Raw genomic sequence first — 7,226 nt, 5'->3', positions numbered from 1 at the left:
TTATTCCATTCATTTATGCAAAAGGGAAAGAAAGAGGCACGATAACGCTCGGTTCTACAGAAAGGTACCTCGAGTAGTGGTTTTATCCTTCGCCCTGCATTGCGCTCTTCCTCTCCTCTCTGGGGAGGAAGAATATTCGTAAGATAAGCAGGAGCAAAGTCTTTTATTATTTTATAAAAAAATACGAGTCTTCTAATTAATCGCCTGTCTGCCAGGCTTTCAAAGCCTAACTCAAGGTAAATTTTTTCTCTGGATGTTCCTCTGAAGCATCCAGTAATTGCAAGACAAGCATCATATTGAACAGACTCGAGTTTTTCAGAAAATGTAGAATTACCAGGACGATCATTTACGATATCTCCATAATCTAGGTGTGGTCTAACATAAGTTTTGTATATAGTGACAAGAGAATCCCTGGGTAGAAATTTACGAAGTCTGCGAATAAGACCAATACCTTGATTAACTTTTTTTATTTTTTCATCAAGGTGACGGTCAAAGACCAGCTTTTGATCAAGTATGAGACCAAGATGTTTTTGATGATCCTGAACTGCGATGGCTGCATTATTGAAAGTAATTTCTGGGGGGTCAGCTGGATTAAACCTTCGGGTAAAGTACACTTCAACTGCCTGTTTAAAAGGATCAGGGTTGAAGGACATTCTATTATATTACATTCATATCTTCTGCATGTCACTGTTCAGTTCTTGAGAACAGCGAATATGGTCTAGGATAAGCGAAAACAAGGATGAGTCATCAGCAAAAATTTTGATCGTGGAAATGATTTCTTCAGGGAGATCATTAATGTAAATCAAAAAAAAGAGGGGTCCGAGAATAGATCCCTGAGGTACACCGGCTAAGACTTCCGTCCATTCAGAATCATCAATAACAACTTGCTGCCGTCTCCCGTGAAGAAAATTCTGGATTAATAGAAGAAGGGAGCCAGAAACACCATATGACTTAAGTTTGAAAATTAAACCATCGTGCCAAACTCTGTCAAAAGCTTTGGAAATATCAAGGAACACTCCACGAGTATCTAGAGGTGGATCAACATCAAAACCATTCAGGATGTTTTGTGTTATAGATAACAGCTGAGACACACAAGAGTCACCCTTGCGGAAACCAGACTGGGAATTTGTGAAAAGATTGTTGTTTTCGAAATAGATGTAGACGGAGTCAAAGATGCATTTTTCAAAGATTTTTGTAAAAATAGGCAGAAGAGACACTGGTCTATAATTTTTTACCACGCTCTTGTCCCCTTTGTTTTTGTACACAGGAACAACATTTGCTCTTTTCCAGTTAGATGGAAGAATGCAAAAATCTAAAGAATATTGATAGATCTTCATAAGAGGTTTAACCAAGGATTCATCACAGATTTTAATCATCTGTATGGGGATGTCATCCCAGCCATGCGCTTTGTTAGTCGTAAGTGCTCGAATGAGGGCTAAGATTTTGGCTTCATCAAGAGCGATATTGTTTATTCTAAGATTAGAATAGTTACATAGTTTTTTTGCGGTAAAACACTATCAGTGTCTATGAGACACCCCTGTCTCAGTGCCCCGGTGGCATGATTTCAGTACATGATTTTTTCCTACGTCACTGGAGTAATCAAATTTTTATTGCACTCATTTGTAATCATCCTAAATGGCTTGGGAATTCAAGAACTGTTTTTTATTGTCGCTGTCTTTATTCAATTTATATCTCAATTCACAAATGAGTGCAATAAAAATTTGATTACTGCAGTGACGTAGGAAAAAATCATGTACTGAAACCATGTACTGAAAAAAATCATGTACTGAAATCATGCCACCGGGGCACTGAGACAGGGGTGTTATGAGAGAGCACTGATAAGCAAAGAATTGATTAAATATATTTGTTTTTGTTGCGACGTCAGCAATAAGATTATTGCTGGAATCGCGAAGTCTGTTAATGAGGCCAATACCTTTATTGGCCTTTTTGATCTTCTCATCGGGTGTTTTTCCACTGACAAAATCAAGCCAATATACTTAATGAAATAGTTGTTAAACTGTGAAAAGGTTAATTCTATAGTTCGTAAAAAGAAATGAAAAGAAGCATGCAACACGATAATGGTTTCTTTTCAGAGGAGGGCTTTAATTCCCACATCAACATCAGGCTTTGATCGTAAAATCTTTTGTAACTTCATACATGCCCCTGAGCAAGTTTTAGTGGATTAGCAATAAATAGGACAATTTCTTTCACTGAAGTGTCATATGTATGCATATGTTCGAAGATGGATCAAAGAGCAGCATATCAAGATTTTTTGGTATACTTTCATAAAAAATATGGCTATATTCGACCTCCTTCTTTTGAAGAGTGGGTGTACAATCATTCTTACCCACAACTAATTGGAAGTCACAGGCATCAGGCTCCCAACCAAACATTTTTTCAACAACTGAATACACAAGGTCAACAAATGAATTCAAAGAAAAGGCAGGAACGGCAGCAAGAACCACATCAGGGCGAACGCTGTACCTGGACCGCCGGAGAATCCGACATGTTGGTATCAATGTGGAGAAACAACTACGGTAAAATCTTGATTGACGCATTTTACAACAACATAGCACAATCAATAAGCCAAAGTGGACCGAAAATTAAGACAGCTCAGCAATGCCGAACAAAAATTAAAAACTTAAAGGAAGCATACAACAAGGCCAAAGAGCATAACAACCATCAAACTGGGGGAGATCTTCAAACGAGTCCCTATTATGAGGTATTCGATGAAGTTTTAAGTGACCGTGATCCGCACAGACTGCCTTATGTTTTCCAAGTTGGCATTAATCAAAAAGGTGAGAAGTTACCATCTTATAAGTTTTCTACCTAAACCCCTTCTTTACCATAGAGGTTTTGCACTTCAGAAAAAAATCACAACTTTTCTGCCGACGGCTTACGCATGCGGAATTTATTTCGGCGAGATAATGAAATTTCTAAATTTGGCGAGGATTTATTTTGGTAACGAAATTGTAAATTCGACGAAACGATCTATAAACTTAGATTTGACCGGGAACCCCTTAAGGTAGCCTCTGTCAAACAAAAAAGTTATCCCGTGGGTACCTTCAGTTCCCAACCTCTACGGACTATACACAGTTTATTTTTTATAAGAATTACATAAATTGAGATGAGCCTCATGATTCTTAATTTTTTTTCTAATTTGAGCCTATGAATATTCTTAAATGATTCTTAAATTTTCAAGGTCGACTTTTTGAATTTTTTTTCAAGATCTACATCGGTTTTACTTACACAAGGTATTTTATCGTTATAAAGGATTATGTAAAAATTGGGAAATTCATGTTAGTGGATTGACACTGAGGTACCTTTGAAGAATAGATTCTCGCTGATTATAAAATTATTTGAGGCTGAGAGTGATTCTTAACTAATTCTTAAAATTCTTAAGATTTTGAGCCTCATGATTCTTATAAAAAGAATTCTTATAAAAAATAAACAGTGTATCTGTGAAATGGAAGAGGATCCCAGAGCTCTAGTGCTGTCAAATACTGTTGGAAAGACAAAAATTTTGAAAATAGGTAGACGTCAATGTGAAGATTATAAATTTCTTTTTGAAAACAATGTGAAAAAGTACAAAAATGTAGAAATGTTAACTTTACGATGTACTGAGAAGGAAAGTCATTTGTTAAGAGAGTATTGTCTTTTTTTAAACTTGAAAGACAAAAAATATTTACAAAAGGTGTCATTTTTATTCGTTTCAGGTCTTCAATCGTCTAGATCTACATCCATCGGACCATCAACACTTCAGACTACACCTACAACAACAAATAATGGACCAAGCAACCCAACTGGACCCATTCTAGCCACTGGCAGATCCCAAACTAATCATGTAACGATTATATCTCAAACCAACTCTACCCAGACCGCAACTGGACAAAATAAAACAATGGGAGATTAACGATATTTCAATTTGGTTTAACTTTCAATGGATAGAGTTTGTGTTTCCAACATAATCGGGATTTATTTAATTGATTCTTTTGTTGTCGAGTTAACGACTTCGGATTATCCTTCTCTAATCTGTCAGTGGAAAAACACCCAGATTCTTCCACTTAATTGCTAATTATAAGTCGTTATGACGTTTCAAGCTGTGAGAAAAATGCAAAAGACGTGTTGTGTATAAGAAATTTAATGTTGACACCGGAAATTTTCAAACTTCAACCTAAAAAAAACCACCTTGCCACCACCCACCACGTGCCTCCAAAGGATTTTCATACCACAGTGGAGCCAAGACACCAATTGAAAATTTCGTGTCATTATAAGCATTTTTTCTGAATTTCTTGTCTAATGATGTTTTTTTCACATTAGATTTCACAAATATATCCAGCTTGGATTGCTAGCCTAACTTTCAAACCTTTTTTTCTGCAAATGTACAAAAAGAAAGAGCTAGAGAACTTTTTAAAAATAAGACTGATAAACATTTTTAAAAATCAGCGTTGTTACTAAAAGTGGTAACACAGGGTAACAGGGGGTAACACTAGGGTAACAATGATAGAATGAATGATGCTGGTCAATGCAATGATGGAATCGATGTTGCTGGTGACTGAAATGAAGGAATCGATGTTACTGGTGAATGTAATGATGTTGTTACTGGTGAATGCAATGATGGAATCAATGGTGCTGGTGATTGCAATGGTGGAATCAATGGTGCTGGTGAATGCAATGATGGTGTTACTGGTGAATGCAATGATGGAATCAATGGTGCTGGTGAATGTAATGCTGGAATCAATGGTGCTGGTGAATTCAATGTTGGAATCAATGGTGCAGGTGACTGAAATGATGGAATCGATGTTGCTGGTGAATGCAATGATGGTGTTACTGGTGAATGCAATGATGGAATCAATGGTGCTGAGAACTGTCCGAGACAGCGTAAGTTACATTTTTATATGTATGAAACAATTATCTCATCCATGTTGAAATCTAGATTGGTTTTTGTGCTTCCCATCAATTAGTGTGTGCATTGTTACTTGTCACCATAACTTCGGCAGTTTATCTACCGACTTTGGAGCGACTTTGGCTTCAAATTCACCAGCACCATTGATTCCATCATTGCATTCACCAGTAACACCATCATTGCATTCACCAGTAACATCGATTCCATCATTTCAGTCACCAGCAACATCGATTCCATCATTGCATTGACCAGCATCATTCATTCTATCATTGTATTCACCAACAACATTGGTTAAGTCAATTTTCAAATTTCCGACCCCTCAGAGCCACCATTTTCAAACTGTAACCATGTGTTACCCCTGTTACCCTAGTGTTACCCCTGTTACCCATGTGTTACCCCCTGTTACCCTAGTGTTATCCCCTGTTACTTACCCTGTGTTACCACTTTTAGTAACAACGAAAATCAGACATCTTCGAGCCGCCATGACAGTTGTCCTTTGCGGACAAAGCTAGAACATCGATTGTTTTATGAAACAATGAAAATACAATGATAGCTCTCCATCGTTTTATGAGTCGTTTATCCAGTGTATAATAAATCTTTGGTGAAAGTATTCTTAAGAATTTGCCAAAATCTAGGTCGAAATATTTTAAATTATATTTGTCAAATTATATTCTTCGAATTTCTTCTTTTTTAGTCAATTCAATGGTTGATCTGCTTCAAACTCTGCTAAGGACTTACAAAGGATTCTACGTTTTAACAGGAAAGTTCTCCCAGGATCGTATCGAACAACACTTTTCCGCTTAACGTCGTAGATGTGTTGGTAGCACGAATCCTAATATGTTTCGAGTTTTGTATAACGAGCAAGCTCTTGCATCAATAAAATCAAGAAACGTTGCTAGTTTGAAAGGAAATACCAAAGTTGAAGCTAAGAATCAAGTTGGATTTATGGAAAAAAACTCTATTTCATTAAATTTATTTAGTCTTACGTTGTAAAGTTACATACTGCTTGTTGGTTTTACATTTTTCAAACTTCTGTTGATAAAACTATTTTTGTTGCTTTATTGTATGGTAATATTCCCAAAAATAATGACCTTATTAAACTTATAATGGTCAAAATTTACATTGCTTTTGAGAGTGGCTTTTACTCTTAGCCAGCTAACTGTGGGGAGGGCCTGCATTTTAGGTCAAGAGTCACTTTGTCTGAGGGGTAAATCACTGAAAATTGTTATTATCCTCCACCCCCATATACAATTTTTTTCTTGAAGAGCCCAATTGGATTAAAATTTTCAATTTCACGATTCAATCTCAGTGGGATCTCAGTTCAAGATACTTTTAACAGGGCTCTCAGGCGTACTAATTTTGGAGAAATTTGCAAAAAATGTCCTATTGTTTCTAAATTTCAGCGATTTTCCTTGAATTTCTTTCCAAATTCATTTGCTAGTGCTTGAAATTGCACTTTTTGTTTCTATATAGACTATAGACAAATTTAAAACACACATGTCACGGAAAATTTGTACTAAATGTTCTAATTTCTAGCCTATTTTCGTCCTAATTTGTCCTATATTTTGACCAAAATAAGGGGAGAGTGTTACAGTAGTGGTTGGTATTTTGAGTAAAATTGCTAAACCATAGGGACGGGCGTTAATAAATGGAAATGGGTGATTTTTGACAAGAAAATTGGGAGTCCCTTCAGCTGCAGAAGAGTGTCAGTTCTTTGTTTGTTTTTCAAGTCTAATAAATCGTACAATATTCAAGATCATTCACCTTTTTTTATTACAACTAGTTTTCAGTACTTTGAGCCTCAAATTCTTACTGTTTAATTTATGTTTAAGATAATTGGGATATTTCGGGATAGTCTTAACATTAATTCATTCTCTGAAATCGTGGCTTGTCAGATTAAGGTTATTTTGCAAATAAAAAGTACGAGAAAGGTCTGGCAGATAGGGAGAACTGTTGAGTTTGCAAGTTCTTTTGAACATACTTTTATTTTTAATAAAATATATGCATTTTAGTAAATATGATATTTGTATATATTTACAGCTCTAACTTTTGTAAAAAATAGCTTTTAAAATAGTTCAAATACTGTAATGCACTAAACAGTGTACTTAAAAACTGGTTCTCCTTGGAATTTTGTGTTCTAATTGACCAATTGTATTAAAATTTACCAAAGTTGCACTTAGGATTCTGAATTGAAACTAATTCACCATGATATCTTATTGAGGATATTTATAAAAAGTTTATCGTTATTCTTCGATAGAAGATTCTGTATTTAAAAAAAAGAGAAAATGGGACTTCCAGACTTAAGAGCTGATAGTGGAGT

This window comes from Clytia hemisphaerica, unplaced genomic scaffold, assembly GCF_902728285.1.
Source record: "Clytia hemisphaerica strain Z4C2 unplaced genomic scaffold, Clytia hemisphaerica genome assembly, whole genome shotgun sequence".
Lineage (NCBI taxonomy): Eukaryota > Metazoa > Cnidaria > Hydrozoa > Leptothecata > Clytiidae > Clytia > Clytia hemisphaerica.
This window is presented reverse-complemented; position numbering follows the sequence as displayed.